The sequence below is a fragment of the Rutidosis leptorrhynchoides genome, chromosome 5 (assembly GCF_046630445.1).
Source record: "Rutidosis leptorrhynchoides isolate AG116_Rl617_1_P2 chromosome 5, CSIRO_AGI_Rlap_v1, whole genome shotgun sequence".
In the NCBI taxonomy this organism is placed as follows: Eukaryota; Viridiplantae; Streptophyta; class Magnoliopsida; order Asterales; family Asteraceae; genus Rutidosis; species Rutidosis leptorrhynchoides.
Genome location: NC_092337.1, coordinates 346,119,280 through 346,139,988, shown reverse-complemented (window position 1 = coordinate 346,139,988; position 20,709 = coordinate 346,119,280). Strand labels below are relative to the sequence as shown.

The window sequence follows — 20,709 nt, the reverse complement described above, 5'->3', positions numbered from 1 at the left end:
CAAAGCTCGGGTTTTAAAGTTGTTCATCTCACTCCTAGCTATGTTTTGGTGGTATTGGTAAGTTCTAACTCCGAATTTCATTTGTTAGATTTGATATTCAAGTTAGGGTTTGAGATTGTTAGTTGTAAAACCCATTTGGTTGATGAAGAGAGTTTATGGAAACTTGCTGATGTGTGAAATCGCGTCTATTATTTATAATGGGAAAAATCGGTTTAAAGATTTACTACACACTAACGGGCAGTGTACCCGAACGTGCAATAATATAAAGTGGGTAAATCCAATATCGTTCCAAGGACAGTTTAGACGTGAAAATTAAGATTGTAACTAATGAATTAAACTAAGTTAAATCTAGAAAATTGAATTACGAGATAATTTGTTTGGTTGGCTATTTAACGATTAGCCAAAATCAAAGATAGCTTTGATTAATAACAAGATTGAACAATATTTTTGGTGTTTTCAGTTTTAAGTTTTAAAGCAAACAAACGAGTAAAATAAGATAGTTGTAAACAAATAAAAAAAACGAATGCTTGTCTAGACCTTTTTCACCTAGTATTGGATGCATTTAGATTAAGCCCCAGTTATTATCTAACTTATGTGAATTATCTAGTCGGTTCACCTGGAATTCCCCAGCGCAAACACTTCAATTAAGATTACACGACACGGAATTCCCCGTAGCCTAAGACCTCCTAATTGTGACTAAACAGTTCAACTGAGATGAAGACTCAAATCACAATCACACCAACTCTCGTTGCGCATAATTCACCCCTATTTCGTCTAGCCTTTTGAATTCAATTTACTCTCGTCTCCGAGTAAGCAAACAATCAATTAAGACAAACCAATTGTAAATTAATGCACTAAATTAATGAACTCTCGTCCTATCAAACAAGTACACAACCAATTGAATCGAAGAGTCTAGCTTCAATAAGAATGGTTCTTTAATTCAAACATTAAATCATCATAAATTAATCAAACAACTGATAAGTAGCATCCAATACATAGGTTATTAAATCTAGACAAACATTAAAGAACTTAGCCAATAATCATGGCAACAATAAAAATCACAAATAAAGTAATAGAGAAATTCATTGTTTATGACAAGAGATTAACCTAATCAATGATTGAATCCTGAAAGATAAACGAATCGAGACTTGTTTCCGGAATGATTGATACCTTAGAATGACCTTGGAAATCCCCAAAAATCTCCTAAGTTCGTCAAAAAGCTGCTGGAATTCGTCTGGATACGATAATCATAAATTAGGGTAATTTTCGGGCTTTAAATAGGTGCAATTCTGAACCCGGTTAAGACCCTGCGCGGCGCGCCCTTACTCGCGCGGCGCGCCATTTCCTCGCGCGGCGCGCCATTTTACTGGTGAGCTGAAATCTGCCTTTTAAAAACGCTCGAACTGTATTTTATGTGGAATGGCGCGGCGCGCCACGTTTTGGAGTGGCGCTCCATGTCATTTTTGCTGAAATGAGCTGAAAAACTTAATACAAACACCAAAACTCGAATCGGACCAAACCCTTTCACTCGTTTACATCGAAAATCACCCAAAACCATCAAATAACTTCAAAATTAACCTCCTTGGTCTTGGAACTCACACTTTTCACAACTTTCACCGAAATAATTCCAAATCGTATCCAAAAGGACCAAAATGTACCCGATATCGCTAAGGAAAATGCGTATAAAATATGCGATATCAAACAACCCCACACTAGAGTTTTGCTTGTCCTTAAGCAAATAAACTCGATAATAATCTTCTACCATATAATAATGTCTTCAAACATGTATGTAGAACCAAACGAACAAGAAACCAAACAAACAACTAGCGTGGGCACGATTTGGAATAAATAACAACCATAGTTCCCACTTGCATTCCCCCGATGTAACTTCCCAACCGCAAAAAATATGAATGAATATAGTAACCAAAATAATCTCGATAACGTACCATAATGATGAAATAGTGAATCTCGAATCATAACATAAGTCTTCAATGGAACCGGGAATCAAGTGGGAACCGAGCACCAGAAATATAACAATCGAACATGTGTGCCAAGAGAACGCACGGGCTACCCCGCAATTGGTCAAGCCAAGCCTCCCACAGTACCTAACATCGCGAGATGTCGGTAGAAAATAATGTGCTTAGGAGGATACACATTACGTCCGGATATCATCGACAATTATGAGGTAATCATCTAATCCGTTAAGTGAATCATAAAGATTGAAGTTCATCAGGCTTAAAAGCTGATATCTTACCTTTCCGGAGGTTATCCACTGGGAATCTGATCAATCACTGACATTTTGTGTATCATGGTGCGCTTCCCATTTGGCTAGCAAATCTCCCTCATTGAGATAAGCTTCGACTACCCGTTTTCCTGTTTGACGTTGAGGCCTGGTAGATTTCCAGTCGATTTTAGCAATGACTTTTCAAGACTTTTCGTCACCCTACAACTGGTCTGGACTACAACTTCTGGAATGAATCAGCAAGTGTGTCGTTCGAGAGACTTGACTCCCTTAAGGATGGAATGGATACATCCTATGTGGTTATGTTAGGTGGTCGGGCGCATCATTGTCCTTGTTAGGAGAAACAATGAAGACCGCCCTGTTTAAGTTTTTGATCTAGCGCATGGCCCGGTTTTGACCACACGATCCAATCACCGTTCATACGGTTGACACCCGTTTTTGTACAAGTGACCTACGTATGAACTGTTATGTTCATGTAGGATTTCACATTCAAAATAATGAACATGTTTTGAAAGTTCAAGACTTTCTCCTCTAACAGTACCTCATCGTGAAATGATGGGTAATGAAATGGCACGCTTAAGAGGTATACGTACCAAGTAGAACGGTCGGAAGACTTTACTTCCTTAATGAGTGGATCTGAGTCACTCGGAAGTGCCAATCTGTTTCAATTGACACTGGTTTTGAAACAACTTTCGGAAGACTTTACTCCCGATAAATCCCGAAAACCTTCGGGTTCCATAGCTTTTGGCTATGGGTTGTGTTGTCTAAGCAAACATAAGCACGTAGCTATTGCTCCTAAAAAGGACAGCACTGGTGAAGCTCAAGGCTCCTCTTCCCACAGTATCACATCATTAAATGATGCAATAATAAAATGATATAGTTTCGGAAGTCTGCTATACCAAGTAACCAAAAGTTTTTGATCTGGCACGTGATTCGGTCACAATCACGCTATGCAATCACCGCTCTCTCACGGTTTACACCCGTTTTGGTACAGGTGACCTACTATTGAGTTCTTTGAACTAGTAGGATTTCATGTTCAATGGAAATGAACATGTGGAACACTTTCGGCTTCTCCAAATTCACAAAATAAAAATACCAAGCCAAATCTTAAACAAGGGTTTTGGTCGATTTTTTAACTATTTTTCTATTTTTTTTTCTTTTTCGCTAACTAATTTTTCATTTTTTTTTAATGTCCCCTAAATTTTTCAATTTTTTTTTACGACCAAAACCCCGTGAAACGTCAAGTCTTTTAGATATCAAAACCAAAATAATGATGATTCTATTAACAACCAACCCGAGAGATTTTACATCCCCCACCCCACACTTGAGATCAAGTAATGTCCCCATTACTTGAAATCAAAAATTGATTAAAATCGAAAGGGTAAGAAAAATAAAAACTTATCGAGCTTAACCACTAATCGTGGAATGACAGTGACAGATGGCGCTGAACTGACTGCCAGCATAAGAACATCGTCCATTCCCGATCCTCACACCAATATCATCACTCAAGTAGTTTTGCTGAACTTAATGCCAGACTTGAAAAAAAATTGTTTCACCAACATACCTAAGAAAAGAAAAACACACGAACTACATAAATGGGACAAGGTGGCACCACCCGGTACCGAAACGCCTTATGCCTAAATAAATCCACAGTACATAAGCAAAATATAAAATTATCCAAGTACAAACCAACGAAACGGAAATAGTTTAAAACAAATTACAACATAATCACGCGCAACAATCAATCACTTCCCGGCCAAAAATCTCTGGTAGGGTCCCAGTTCACACCATACGTATCCTGACAAGCTTGGTACGGGTCATATGAAGGATCCGGTCTCGGAGGAGTAACAGACGTATAATCAGGAATGGTAGTTCGCGTCGGAATATACACCTCCGGGTTATGACGCATCTGACGCTGAATTTGTCGCTGATGGATCTCCCACTGATTGTGGGCCCTAATTCCCCTAACATCGTACTCAACCCTATCAACACGCTCTCCCAAATGACCCAACTCTGTTCCAAACTGTCCTAGTGTTGTGTTAATCGACCCATAATTTTGTTGGTGCCAAGTCATCAAATCCTCATTATTCCTACGCTGCTCTGCCAACATCCGCTGATTATGCTCCACCTGAGCATCATATGCTGACCTGCTGTCCCTGTACTCTAAATGAAGACCGTCCACACTGTTCACCAAAGAATTCCAACTCTCTTCACCCATTGACCACGTACCCTGTACGTTCGCACCACTCGAGCTCCCAGCCTCATACGTGGATCGACTAGCTCCACTTCCACGTCCTCGACCTGCACCGTCACCTGGCTGTTGCTGTTGCTATTGCTCTTCATCAGAAAACAAAACCCATCCTCCTGGACCACAACGGATAAACTCAGCCTTAGAGAAAAACAGAATATTGGTGGGCATCGCCTCAACTCCCACCACATCACATCGACTCGTAGGGACCGAAAACGCCCGAGCTAACCTAGTAACAAAATGCCCACCTAACAATGGGCGTTCCGTGCAGTTGTTCATTCCAATTTCCTGCAACCATACCCCTAACATACATGGGACATCGATCGGCTCCCTCAGTTTAATTTGTTGTAGGATCCAAAGATCCCTTCGCTGAATTTTGTTTGCGTTTCTCCTTGCCATAAACATAGTAGCTATCATCTTAAAAATTATTCGATCCTCAGGAAGTCTAAGCATCGACTGAACACTTCGACTCGAACTAAACGGACCAGCACTAGCAGTTGCCACAGTCGGCCAATAATCACTTTCACTGAAAACTTGCTCCCCAAACACTCTGCAATTCATCAAATGCCACTTCAAATCATTATCAGTCAACTCAGGATATAGATCTAATGCCCGAGCCAGCTCAATCTTAGACATACGACGCTCTAACCCGCCAAGCCTAAACGATAAGAAATCTGCCTCAGTCGGAGAGACTCGAGGTCGACAACTAACAGTTGAGAAAAACTCTATAGTTATCTGCTCATAAATATCCTCATTAATCTCAAATAACCTTTCATAAGGTCTCAACTCATTGCCCGCATAGACTACCCACAAGTAACGACGCAACTCCCGAACCATATTAGGACCCTCTGATGAAAGATGCGTCCAATCTAAATAATAAGTTCGCTCAATCGGACGAGCGCTATTTGTGGTGAACCTTTCCTCCAAATCCTCATTATTCGAGATATGAGATAACCATAATTCAGGATTATTCGGTGGTTGCCTTGGTTGTTCCTGGGATCCTCTTGATCTCTACATTCATGAAACAAGTAAAGAAAACAAAACAACAAACTCAAAAGTTAATGTTAGTCATAATAATAGACACCAAGTACCATTCACAACCAAATCATGTTTTATGCCAATCCACTTTTGAAAACGATCTCCAAGTTAACAAATAATACTTTAAAAAAAAAATGTCAAAAACTACACTCTCAACCAAACCACATTATCCCTTAAAACAAAACAACTCATGAACCATAATCATAAATCAACATAACCCAAAACATGACAAACATGATTACTTATCACTCATTTAGATTCCAACTGTAACATCCCGCCTTTTTCCATTTACTTTTCCGTTTAACTATTTAAGTTCCGTTATATGTTTATAACACATCTCGTTAATACGCGTTTGAATTATCTCGTTTAGGTAATTCCCGTACCCGTTTCCTAAGTTGAGGGACTAAAGTTGCCAATTGGAGAAAGAGATGACTAGGTCAACTAGTCAACTCTTTCCCCTCCATTCATTTTATCACCTCCCAAATAATACTTCACCTTTTTCTCTCAAAACCCTCAAACCTTCAATCATCATCCAAATTCGTTCAAGAAGGATTCGATCAAAACAAATTGCATATTTGAACTCCTCGTGATCTCCTCTTCGTTTCCATACCAATTTCATCAATTTTGGGTAACTTTCTAAAATCACTAATTCTTGTGTTCTTGAGATTTTTAAGTTATAAGGTTGTTAATTAGTGTCTATGGCTCGAGTCTAGTTTGTTTATGTGATTTGTATGCTCGTTTTTGATATTTTGATGTAACTAGTTCATATTGAAAGAATGCTTGCTTAATCTTGAGTTTTAGGTGTTCATATGTTGTTGAATGATGAAAGTTCATGTTTTAATTGTGTTCCTAACATCACTAGCTTCAAATTGGTATGTAGGTTGACATGGATTAGTTTCATATGCAAGATTGTTAAATTTGTGATTTTGGATTAGGGTTTGATGAGCTTTACATGAACTTTTGATGCGTCAAATGCTATGAGATATTGTTGTTAAGTGTTTTGTTGCAATGTGTGTTTGATTACCTTCGAAACGGCATAACATACATGTAAATTGGTTGCCCGAATCATAAAATGCGTTTTTGGAACTTAAACTTTGATTATGAATGTTTAATTACGGTTTTTGGTTGTTGTAAGTGGAAGTTTGATTGATGAAATGTACTTAGTTGTATTCCTCGTCAAAATACCTTTCCAACGATATATAATAGGCATTATAAGTGTTTGCGGGTCAAGAGTTGGGTTGGAAAAGGTTTTGGCTCGTGCATACTTGGGAAAAACAGAAACAGACCTGCACAGAGGGTGGCGCGGCGCGCCCCTACCCCGCGCGGCGCGCCAAATGGCCTGGCCAGAATTCTGTCCAACTTGGTCAATTTTTGAATAATGTTTGCTATGCTACGCACCTCCGATTCACATGTAACTTGTCCTAACATGCTCATACATGATTAAAAACCTCAGAAAAATAGTTCGGGACACGACCCGAACGTGTTGACTTTTTCGTTGACTTTGACCGACCAAGTTTGACTTTTTGTCAAACTTAATCAATTAATTATGCAATCTTTCTAACATGCTTTTATACTTGTGTCTTGCATAAAACTTGATGATTTGATTCACATGCTATATTAATCGAGTCGTATTGAGCCATAGGACTAATTGAACATCTTTGACCCTTCGTGACTATCGTTATTGATACAACCTATTTGTTTAGGTCAAGACTAGCATTGTTCTTTGCACACGTTACTTGTCGAAGTACTTTTTGGTTCGTGCATACAAGGTGAGATCATAGTCCCACTTTTACTCTTTTAACTTACTTTTGGGATGAGAAAACATAAACGATACTTTTGAACTAAGTGAACACAAGAACGGGAAAACAAACATTCTACATACGAGTTTAGAACGAAAATCCCCAATCCGATTATCATTAGTTACATCAGATGGTGTAAGCGAGAACTTATGTTATATGGCCATATGGGTTTGACAAACCCTCATTCAAACGGTTCGCTACCGTTTACGAATGAAATATATTTTCGGGAACAGTGTTGTTCTAGCACTAATTGATGGGGTATTCAACGGACGGAACGTTAAGCTTTGATAATTGGGTGCTCGTGAATATTAACTTTTAGAATGTACTATGGCTTTATCGATGTTGCAAATCTTGTGGTTCAACTTACTATTACTCATTTACTTATTTAAACCTATGATTTCACCAACGTTTTCGTTGACAGATTCTCTATGTTTTTCTCAGGTCCTTGAACTTAGGTGATACATGCTTCCGCTCATACTATTTGATACTTGCATTGGATGTCGAGTATACTTGCTTACGTGGAACGTCTTTTTGACTACTTTTAATCGTGTCGCACGTGTTTCATACCAACTTTAAACATTGTTATGTACTTGTTATGGAAATTACTTTTGTAAACTTTGAAACACCCTTATTTATGAAATGAATGCGACATACTTTTCGGTCAAACTTTGCTATAAAGACTTACGACCATGTAATGGGACCATACGCAGTTGACGCCGTCATTTGACGATTTGTCGGGGTCGCTATAAGTGGTATCAGAGCTTTGGTTGTAGGGATTTAGAGTTCATTGGTGTCAACCCCGAGTCTTAGGGTACATTGGTGAGTCTAGACTACAACCGGCATATAGACTTGACGTAGGAATTACTTGACTATTTGTGCATTTATACTCGAACTCTCTTACTCATATCTACTCTTATCCTATCTAAATCTTGCGTTGTATAATTTAATTGACACGCCACCTTGACTATATGATGTAATGTCGAATGCACATATGAATTAGGGTAATATAATTCCTGGAAATTATATTACGGTGACTCATATGAACATACCGACATTATGACATAAAGAATTTAAGGCGGGTCAAGGATAATTTTCCCTCTATCTTTATCCCATATCACGGTTAGTATTATTTAGAATACTAACCAACGGTATTATTTTGTTTTGAAGGAACAATGGCTCCTCGTCGTGTACGCCGCAATGAAACTCCCGAACAAGCTCTCGAACGGATGATAGCTACCGCCGTAGATGCGGCCATGGCCGGTCACTCTTCCAACAACAATAACAATAACAACAACCACAACAACAACAACAACAACAATGGGGCCGGTAACTCAAACGAGGGATGCTCCTACAAAGCTTTCATGGGGTGCAAACCTCACACTTATGATGGAACCGGTGGACCGGTTGTGCTTACTCGTTGGTTTGAACAAACCGAGGCCGTCTTTAGCATAAGCGGTTGTCGGGATCAAGACAAGGTCAAATACTCCACCCACACGTTCTCCGGTGTTGCTCTCACTTGGTGGAACACCTATGTTCAATCGGTGGGTACCGATGAAGCTCATGCCCTCTCTTGGGCCGATTTGAAGGAAAAGATGATTGTCGAATACTTTCCGCGCGAAGAAACCCGAAAGCTCGAGGAAGAACTAAGAGCTTTGAAAGCGGTCGGAAACGATCTTAAGGCTTATAATCAACGCTTCGCCGAACTATCCTTGATGTGTCCTAATCTTGTTAACCCCGAATCTCAAAGGATTGAGCTCTACATGCTCGGTCTTCCAAAAAGCATCAAACAAGGGGTGATGTCATCCAAACCCACTACTCATCAAGCCGCTATGAACATGGCTCGCCAATTAATTGAAACGGTTGACGAAATCGTAGTACCGGCTCCTAAGGCCGAGGACAAGTCGGGTGGCAACAAAAGGAAATGGGAAGCCACTCCATCAACTAACTACAACAACAACACCTTCACCAAAAAGCCCTTCAACAACGACGGCAAGAAGGGTTATGTCGGAAACTTACCTTTGTGCAACAAGTGCCACAAACATCATTACGGCGAATGTAACAAGCTAATTTGTCACCGTTGCCAAGGAGTTGGTCATAGGGCCAACAATTGCACAAGCACCGCCCCCGTCGCTCGAAAGGGGCCCAATCCTCCAAAAACGGTCACTTGTTACGAATGTGGCCAAACGGGCCATTATAAGAACGAATGCCCGAAAAAGAAAACCAACCCCAACAACCGAGGCCGAGCCTTTAACATCAACACCGAGGAAGCCCGAGATGACAACGAACTAGTCACGGGTACGTTTCTTCTCAACAACTCTTATGTTACTTGCTTATTCGATTCGGGTGCCGATAAATGTTTTGTGTCCAAGACTTTAGCTCCTACCCTTTGCACTCCACCACACCCTTTAGATACTACTTATTCCATCGAAGTGGCCGACGGAAAACTCTTAAGTGCCGACACATACTACCGGGGGTGTACTTTGAAAATTTTGGGTAAGGAATTTGAAATTGACTTGATACCCATGGAACTAGGAAGCTTTGATATAATAATCGGTATGAATTGGTTAGTCAAAACGAAATCTCACATTCTTTGTGATCTTAACGCAATCCGAATTCCTATCGAGAATGGTGAACCTTTGATCGTCTATGGCGATAAGAGTTGCACCGGACTCAACCTCGTTTCGAGTATTAAAGTTAGAAAACTACTCCGTAAGGGTTGTTTTGCGATCCTTGCTCACGTTAAGAAAGTCGAGTCCGATGAGAAGCACATCGATGATGTGCCAATTGTTAGTGACTATTCCGATGTATTTCCCGACGAATTGCCGGGTCTTCCGCCTCATCGACCGGTTGAATTCCAAATCGATCTTATTCCGGGAGCCGCACCCGTAGCGCGTGCACCATATAGACTCGCTCCATCTGAAATGCAAGAATTGCAAAGTCAAATCCAAGAACTACTTGATCGTGGTTTCATCCAACCTAGCCATTCACCTTGGGGCGCTCCGATTTTGTTTGTTAAAAAGAAAGACGGATCCCTACGAATGTGCATTGATTATCGTGAACTAAATAAATTGACGGTTAAGAACCGATATCCTCTTCCTCGCATCGATGACCTCTTTGATCAACTACAAGGGTCTTGTGTATATTCGAAAATCGATCTCCGCTCGGGTTATCATCAATTGAGGGTTAAGGGGGAAGATGTCTCCAAAACCGCTTTCCGAACTCGTTATGGTAGTTATGAATTCCTTGTCATGCCATTTGGTCTCACTAACGCACCGGCGGTGTTCATGGATCTTATGAACCGCGTGTGCAAACCGTATCTCGATAAATTCGTTATTGTGTTCATTGATGACATATTGATCTATTCTAAAAATGAAGAAGAGCACGAACAACATCTCCGACTTGTGCTTGAACTTTTAAGACAAGAACAACTCTATGCCAAATTCTCCAAGTGTGAATTTTGGTTAAAGGAAGTTCAATTTCTTGGTCATGTTGTAAGTGACCAAGGTATTAAAGTCGATCCAACGAAAATCGAAGCCATTAGCAAATGGGAGACTCCTACTACTCCTACTCACATTCGTCAATTTTTGGGTCTCGCCGGGTACTATCGTAGATTCATCGAAAACTTCTCTTTGGTTGCACGTCCTCTAACCGCATTGACTCACAAGGGAAAGAAATTCATTTGGGCGACCGAACATGAATCCGCATTCCGAATCTTGAAAACGAAGCTAACCACCGCTCCTATCTTGTCACTTCCCGAAGGCAATGATGACTTTGTTGTATATTGTGATGCCTCAAAACATGGTTTTGGGTGTGTATTGATGCAACGAACGAAAGTCATTGCTTATGCTTCTCGACAACTCAAAATTCATGAACGAAACTATACGACACATGATCTCGAACTCGGAGCCGTTGTCTTTGCACTTAAAATGTGGAGACACTATCTTTATGGAACCAAGAGTACTATCTTTACCGACCACAAAAGCCTCCAACACATTTTCGATCAAAAGCAACTAAACATGAGACAACGAAGGTGGATTGAAACCTTAAACGATTACGATTGCGAGCTTCGTTACCATCCCGGGAAGGCAAATGTAGTAGCCGATGCTTTAAGTCGAAAAGAAAGAGCGGTGCCTCTTCGTGTTCGAGCCTTAAACATCACCATCCACACAAACCTTAATAGCCAAATTCGGGTAGCCCAAGATGAGGCTCTCAAGGATGAAAACCTTTCACACGAGCTCTTGAACATTCTCGTCTCTCGATTCGAAATTAGGGAGACCGGACTCCGATATTACGCCGGAAGGATTTGGGTGCCTAGTTATGGGGACCTACGAAGCCTTATTTTAGATGAAGCCCATAAGTCACGATACTCGATTCACCCCGGTGCCAATAAGATGTACCACGACCTTAAACAACTATATTGGTGGCCGAACATCAAAAGGGACGTAGCTACTTATGTTTCCAAGTGTTTGACATGTTCCAAAGTCAAAGCCGAACACCAAAGACCGTCCGGACTACTTCAACAACCCGAAATCCCGCAATGGAAGTGGGAAAGGATAACGATGGATTTTATCACAAAACTACCAAAAACGACGGGCGGTTATAATACCATTTGGGTTATTGTTGACCGTCTCACCAAATCCGCACACTTCCTTGCCATGAAAGAAACGGACAAAATGGAGAAACTTGCACAACTTTACATTAAGGAGATCGTAGCCCGACACGGTGTACCTTTATCGATTATCTCCGACCGAGATGGCCGTTTCGTTTCTAGATTTTGGCGTACATTGCAAGAAGCGTTGGGAACGCGTTTAGACATGAGCACCGCATATCATCCTCAAACCGATGGACAAAGCGAACGTACAATTCAAACCTTAGAAGACATGTTACGAGCTTGCGTGGTTGATTTCGGAAAAGCTTGGGACAAGCACTTACCTCTCGCCGAGTTCTCTTATAACAATAGTTATCACGCGAGTATTAAAGCCGCACCTTTTGAAGCGCTATATGGCCGCAAATGTCGTTCACCTCTTTGTTGGGCCGAGGTAGGCGACGTGCAAATCACCGGACCCGAACTCATTCACGAAACCACCGAGAAAATCATTCAAATTCGAGATAGGCTCAGGACGGCCCGAAGTCGTCAAAAGAGCTATACCGACAAATGACGCAACGATCTTGAATTTCAAGCCGGTGACCGAGTAATGTTAAAAGTCGCACCTTGGAAGGGTGTAATCCGTTTTGGAAAACGCGGGAAGCTAAATCCGCGGTATATTGGTCCTTTCGAAATCTTGGAGCGTATTGGAACCGTTGCTTATCGTTTAGATCTTCCGCCTCAATTGAACTCCGTTCATCCTACTTTCCATGTATCCAACTTGAAAAAGTGTCTTGCCGAACCCGATATCGTCATTCCTCTCGAGGAGCTTACCATTGATGACAAACTTCATTTCGTGGAGGAACCGGTTGAAATTGTGGACACCTCCGTCAAGACATTGAAACAAAGCCGAATCCCGATTGTCAAGGTTCGTTGGAATGCCAAAAGAGGACCCGAGTTTACTTGGGAAAGACAAGATCAAATGCAAAGGAAGTATCCTCATCTATTCGTGAATTCGGAAACGCAAGATCTCGAGGAAGAAACAACGACTACTACGCCTACTTAAATTTCGGGACGAAATTTCTTTTAAGGTGTAGGTAATGTAACATCCCGCCTTTTTCCATTTACTTTTCCGTTTAACTATTTAAGTTCCGTTATATGTTTATAACACATCTCGTTAATACGCGTTTGAATTATCTCGTTTAGGTAATTCCCGTACCCGTTTCCTAAGTTGAGGGACTAAAGTTGCCAATTGGAGAAAGAGATGACTAGGTCAACTAGTCAACTCTTTCCCCTCCATTCATTTTATCACCTCCCAAATAATACTTCACCTTTTTCTCTCAAAACCCTCAAACCTTCAATCATCATCCAAATTCGTTCAAGAAGGATTCGATCAAAACAAATTGCATATTTGAACTCCTCGTGATCTCCTCTTCGTTTCCATACCAATTTCATCAATTTTGGGTAACTTTCTAAAATCACTAATTCTTGTGTTCTTGAGATTTTTAAGTTATAAGGTTGTTAATTAGTGTCTATGGCTCGAGTCTAGTTTGTTTATGTGATTTGTATGCTCGTTTTTGATATTTTGATGTAACTAGTTCATATTGAAAGAATGCTTGCTTAATCTTGAGTTTTAGGTGTTCATATGTTGTTGAATGATGAAAGTTCATGTTTTAATTGTGTTCCTAACATCACTAGCTTCAAATTGGTATGTAGGTTGACATGGATTAGTTTCATATGCAAGATTGTTAAATTTGTGATTTTGGATTAGGGTTTGATGAGCTTTACATGAACTTTTGATGCGTCAAATGCTATGAGATATTGTTGTTAAGTGTTTTGTTGCAATGTGTGTTTGATTACCTTCGAAACGGCATAACATACATGTAAATTGGTTGCCCGAATCATAAAATGCGTTTTTGGAACTTAAACTTTGATTATGAATGTTTAATTACGGTTTTTGGTTGTTGTAAGTGGAAGTTTGATTGATGAAATGTACTTAGTTGTATTCCTCGTCAAAATACCTTTCCAACGATATATAATAGGCATTATAAGTGTTTGCGGGTCAAGAGTTGGGTTGGAAAAGGTTTTGGCTCGTGCATACTTGGGAAAAACAGAAACAGACCTGCACAGAGGGTGGCGCGGCGCGCCCCTACCCCGCGCGGCGCGCCAAATGGCCTGGCCAGAATTCTGTCCAACTTGGTCAATTTTTGAATAATGTTTGCTATGCTACGCACCTCCGATTCACATGTAACTTGTCCTAACATGCTCATACATGATTAAAAACCTCAGAAAAATAGTTCGGGACACGACCCGAACGTGTTGACTTTTTCGTTGACTTTGACCGACCAAGTTTGACTTTTTGTCAAACTTAATCAATTAATTATGCAATCTTTCTAACATGCTTTTATACTTGTGTCTTGCATAAAACTTGATGATTTGATTCACATGCTATATTAATCGAGTCGTATTGAGCCATAGGACTAATTGAACATCTTTGACCCTTCGTGACTATCGTTATTGATACAACCTATTTGTTTAGGTCAAGACTAGCATTGTTCTTTGCACACGTTACTTGTCGAAGTACTTTTTGGTTCGTGCATACAAGGTGAGATCATAGTCCCACTTTTACTCTTTTAACTTACTTTTGGGATGAGAAAACATAAACGATACTTTTGAACTAAGTGAACACAAGAACGGGAAAACAAACATTCTACATACGAGTTTAGAATGAAAATCCCCAATCCGATTATCATTAGTTACATCAGATGGTGTAAGCGAGAACTTATGTTATATGGCCATATGGGTTTGACAAACCCTCATTCAAACGGTTCGCTACCGTTTACGAATGAAATATATTTTCGGGAACAGTGTTGTTCTAGCACTAATTGATGGGGTATTCAACGGACGGAACGTTAAGCTTTGATAATTGGGTGCTCGTGAATATTAACTTTTAGAATGTACTATGGCTTTATCGATGTTGCAAATCTTGTGGTTCAACTTACTATTACTCATTTACTTATTTAAACCTATGATTTCACCAACGTTTTCGTTGACAGATTCTCTATGTTTTTCTCAGGTCCTTGAACTTAGGTGATACATGCTTCCGCTCATACTATTTGATACTTGCATTGGATGTCGAGTATACTTGCTTACGTGAAACGTCTTTTTGACTACTTTTAATCGTGTCGCACGTGTTTCATACCAACTTTAAACATTGTTATGTACTTGTTATGGAAATTACTTTTGTAAACTTTGAAACACCCTTATTTATGAAATGAATGCGACATACTTTTCGGTCAAACTTTGCTATAAAGACTTACGACCATGTAATGGGACCATACGCAGTTGACGCCGTCATTTGACGATTTGTCGGGGTCGCTACACCAACAATCCAATAAACTTCATCATGTTTGCAACGTTTACCAATTCCAACAACCATTAACAAAATCTTCATCACAATTCAAAATCATATGTTTAATCCTTACTAGCATGGCATTACACATAATTAGAAAAATATAGCTCAAGTCATTCAAAACAATTTGACCCGCCCATATGGACACAACCCCACACTAGCTCAAAAACACATGAACAATTCAAGAACTACCACACCTTCAAGCAAATATCCCCTTTCTCACTTACAAAATTCGGATTTTTAAACCTACAAACCCTAGGTTCATGTTAAACTTTCCAAAAACACAAAATTAATCATGAAATCAAAGCATACAATGATAATCTAACAAAACCCATGACTAATTGAATCACATAACCCAAATTAAAGCAACCCCACACTAATTCATCATGATACTCAAAAATTAAACAAACAATTACACATAATAAGATGAAATTAGTTAGAAAGAAACAAATTCGGACCTTGGTGGGAGCCATTCTTGAAAGATTGAAGTTAATTGAAACAAGAAATCAAAGTTTTGAGATTTAGGGTTTTGAAAATCAAAGTGTTTGTAAGTGTTAAAGAGATGTTATGAATGAAAAGAATAAAAGGAATTGGGGTAAATACAGCTACCAACCCGTTTCTAATTGTGTGGATGTAAAAATTCGGGTTTGATTTTAATTATAAAAGAAAACGGCTGGCCGACAGGAATTGGCGCGGCGCGCAGGGTATCCGCGCGGCGCTCCAAAGTGTCGCGCGGCGCTCCGATTAACTGAAAAATCATGTCGAGCTTTTTTCAATATCTGGTACATCAGGTGTCTCAAAGTGGCGCGGCGCGCCATGATCTGGAGCGGCGCTCCATGTGCTGGTACACCAGAATTTCGTATTTGTAAACCTTTAAATCCCATTTTCTCAACCTAAAACCACCAAACTAACCCCAACAAAAATCCAAGCATGATTATATTGCACATATTGTCAAACAAGCACAAAAATATACAAACTCTACAACAATGGTTTTAACCATGATTATTACGCGTCGTTAGAGGTAAAGATGAGTTTAATCTCATCTTTCACCTCTTGCGGTCCATCGACATAGTGTTTTAGCCGATGACCGTTAACCTTGAACTCTTCCCCTTTCAAATTTACCAAATCAACCGCCCCATGAGAATAAACCTTTCGAACAACAAAAGGTCCCGACCATTTAGATTTTAACTTCCCGGGAAACAAACGAAACCTCGAATTGAAAATAAGCACACGATCCCCTTCCTTAAATTCTTTAGGATCCTTCAAGCGACTATCGTGCCACTTCTTCGTTCTTTCCTTACTAATCAGTGAGTTCTCATACGCATCGAGCCTTAGCTCTTCTAACTCATTCAATTGACTCAACCGAAGGCGACCCGCCTCCTTAAGTTCAAGATTGCTCGTTTTTAGAGCCCAATAAGCTTTGTGTTCAATCTCCACCGGGAGATGACACGCTTTGCCATAAAGTAACCGAAAAGGAGTGGTTCCGGTTGGCGTTTTGTACGCCGTTCTAAATGCCCAAAGGGCATCATCGAGCTTAAACGACCACTCCTTAGGATTAGAACCAATAGTTTTCTCAAGATTCCTCTTTAAAGCTCGGTTGGTGTTTTCGACTTGCCCATTCGTTTGAGGATGGTAGGATGTCGAAACTTTATGGGTTACCCCATACCGTTTCAACACCTTTTCGAGTTGGGCATTACAAAAGTGAGTTCCCCGATCACTAATTAAAGCTTTCGGGGAACCAAACCGAGAAAAGAGTTGCTTTAGGAACGAAACTACGACCCGTGCATCATTAGTGGGCAAAGCTTGTGCTTCAACCCATTTTGAAACATAATCGATAGCAACAAGAATGTAGAGCTTATTATTCGACTTCGGGAACGGGCCCATGAAATCAATTCCCCAAATATCAAAAACCTCACAAACTTGAATGACATTTTGAGGCATCTCGTCTCGTTGGGTGATTTGGCCCGCCCGTTGACAAGCATCGCACGATTGACAAATCCGGTGGGCATCCTTGAAGATAGTGGGCCAATAAAACCCGGCCTCAAAGACTTTTCGCCCCGTAACTTGGGGACCATAATGCCCACCTGTCGGACCATGATGACATTGGACAAGAATGCGTTCGCATTCTTCTCCGGAAACACACCGACGGATCATTCCATTGGAACACCGCCTAAAGAGATAAGGGTCCTCCCAAAAATAATACTTAAGGTCACTAAAGAACTTCTTATGTTTATGATGTGACCAACCCTTCTCTAAGAATCCACCAACTAGATAATTCGCAAAATCAACGAACCAAGGGTCTTCACACTCCTCCACCTTCATGAGATATTCATCGGGAAAATCATCATGAATAGAAGTCTCATCGAGAACCTCACGGGAGGGGTTCTCAAGACGTGACAGGTGATCGACCGCTAGATTCTCGGCACCCTTTTTATCCCGGATTTCTACATCGAATTCTTGCAAAAGCAATACCCAACGTATCAATCTCGGTTTAGCATCGGGTTTAGAGAGCAAATGCTTAAGGGCTGAGTGGTCCGTATACACAACCGTCTTTGTTAGTATGAGATACGCATGAAATTTGTCAAAAGAGAAAACAATTGCTAGGAGTTCCTTTTCGGTGGTGGTATAATTTAGTTACGCTCCTTGCAATGTCTTAATAGCATAGTAAATGGGCCGAAAATGTTTACCAACACGTTGCCCCAAGACGGATCCGATTGCAAAGTCACTAGCATCACACATAAGTTCGAATGGCATAGACCAATCTGGACTAATAAGGATAGGTGAATTAGTGAGCTTTGCTTTAAGAATATTGAAAGCTTTGTGACACTCCTCCGAGAAAACAAACGGAGCATCCTTTTCAAGAAGTTTATTTAAGGGCGTGGCAATTTTGGAAAAATCCTTGATAAACCGCCGGTAAAACCCGGCGTGCCCAAGAAAACTTCGAACACCTTTAACATCGGTAGGGGCTTTAAGCCCGGCGATAACATTGATTTTCGCCTTATCTACCTCAATTCCAACTTTAGAAATCTTGTGCCCGAGAACGATGCCCTCACGAACCATAAAGTGGCATTTCTCCCAGTTGAGCACAAGACTGGCTTTTTCGCACCGAATCAACATACGCTCAAGATTAAGAAGACATGACTCGAAGGTGTCTTCGTAGACTGAAAAGTCGTCCATAAACACCTCCATGCAGTCTTCGATCATATCATGAAAAATCGCCACCATACACCTTTGAAAGGTAGCAGGGGCGTTACATAAACCGAACGGCATACGCCTATAAGAGAATGTGCCATACGGGCACGTGAACGTGGTTTTCTCTTGGTCTTCGGGTGCAATAGGGATTTGGAAATATCCCGAAAAACCATCAAGAAAATAATAGAAACTTTTTCCCGCCAACCTCTCCAACATTTGATCGATGAAGGGAAGGGGAAAGTGGTCCTTTCGGGTGGCATCATTTAATTTTCGATAGTCAATGCACACCCGCCATCCCATGACAGTCCTGGTAGAAATTAATTCATTCTTTCGTTTGTGATCACGGTCATGCCACCCTTTTTGGGCACACATTGAACCGGACTCACCCAAGGACTGTCAGAGATAGGATAAATAAGACCTGCATCAAGGAGTTTAACAATCTCCTTTTTAACCACTTCCTGCATATGTGGGTTTAGTCGCCTTTGTCGTTGCACACACGGTTTGAAGTTATCTTCCAGTAGGATTTTGTGTGTACAATAAGAGGGACTAATACCCTTAATATCCTGAATTTTCCATGCAATAGCCGGTTTGTGGGCTTTTAACATGGAGACAAGTTTAGACTTTTGACTTACAGAAAGATCGGAAGCAATAATCACCGGGAGTTTAGACTCCTCCCTAAGAAAAGCATACTCCAAATTATCCGGGAGTGGTTTCAACTCTAATTCAGGAGCCTCTTCAATTGAAGTTTTGCTCCTGTATGCATTTGCTTTCTCCAACTTCTCATGCTCTTCTTCGGTTGGCTCATAACCTTCATCCATTAGGGTGGTCATCAAATCCACCTCATCTAACACATTCCCTTCATCACTTGCTATTTCACATTCCCCTGTTCCCTGCAATTCTAGAAACTCCTGCAAAAACTCAACATGTGTGTCCACGGTTTGCAAAAAATAACAAGTGTCATCTAGGTAACCGGGGTATTTTAATGCCTTATCAATAGCAAAGGACACCTTTTGGTCACCTATTCTAAGGGTCAACTGTTGGCCATAAACATCAATTAGACATCTAGCGGTATTCAAAAATGGCCTTCCAAAATAATTGGAATCCTTTCATCCACTTCCATGTCTAGAACTACAAAGTCGGCGGGGAAAACTAATGTCCCGGTCTTAACTAGCATTTCTCTATAATCCCACGAGGGTATTTAATAGAGCGGTCCGCTAGTTATATGGCCATACGAGTGGGTCTAAGTTCCCCAGGTGCTAGTTTAAGGTAAATAGAGTAGGGCATTAAATTAATACTAGCACCCAAATCCGCCAATGCCCGCATACAAGCAAGATCCCCCAATAAACAAGGAATAGTAAAACAACCCGGATCTTCCAACTTCTTGGGAAGTTGGTTTGTCACCACCACTGTACATGCTGCATTTAACGTCACGGATGAAACACTTTCCATCTTTTTCCGGTTGGTAAGCAAATCCTTCATGAACCGAGCATACTTGGGCATCCCCGCAATAACATCAATGAAAGGTAAGTTGACATTCACTTTCTTGATCAACTCCATGAACTTTGATTTTTCCGCCTCTAACTTCTCTAACCTCTGTTTTCTCGGGTATGGGAACGGTGGTTGATACTCCTTAGCTACCAGTTTAGTAGCAACCTTTACCGGTATATTTTCAACTTCCTGAATCACCTGTTCCGGCTCCTTATCCCCCTCCGGTTCACTATCAAATACCGGCTCACTATCTTTAACCAATGGAACTCGCAAATCATACTCAGCAGGCTTCTTTGGTGGATCATATGCTATACCACTTCAGGTGGTGAAAGCATTAACGTGCCCATTTTTCGGGTTAGCATCCGTGTTACTTGGTAACTCCCCCGATTTTCTCTCATTTCTCTGATTAGCAAGTTGACCAATCTGTTGTTCCAAATTATGAATCGCGGCTTGTTGATTCCGGAACATCTGATCATTCTTCTCATTATTCTGAGTAACAGTAGTAACAAGCTGAGTTTGAGATATCACAAGCTTTTCGATCATAGCTTCAAGATTCGACTTTTTCTCTTCAGCTTGGGGCTTTTGAAAATACCCAGGAGCTTGTTGCTGAAATCCTCCACCCGGCGAATTCTGATAATTACCGTTACTACCTCCCTGACGACCTTGAGGATTGTAGGGATTATTAAAATTGCGGTTAAACTGAGC

At 40.6% G+C, this 20,709-nt stretch overlaps 1 pseudogene; it reads right to left on the bottom strand.

The window, feature by feature from the left end:
* The window catches only part of LOC139849634 (uncharacterized), a 214,619-nt pseudogene extending 197,411 nt beyond the window's left edge, over positions 1-17,208 (bottom strand).
* Positions 17,209-20,709: the final 3,501 nt, after the last annotated feature.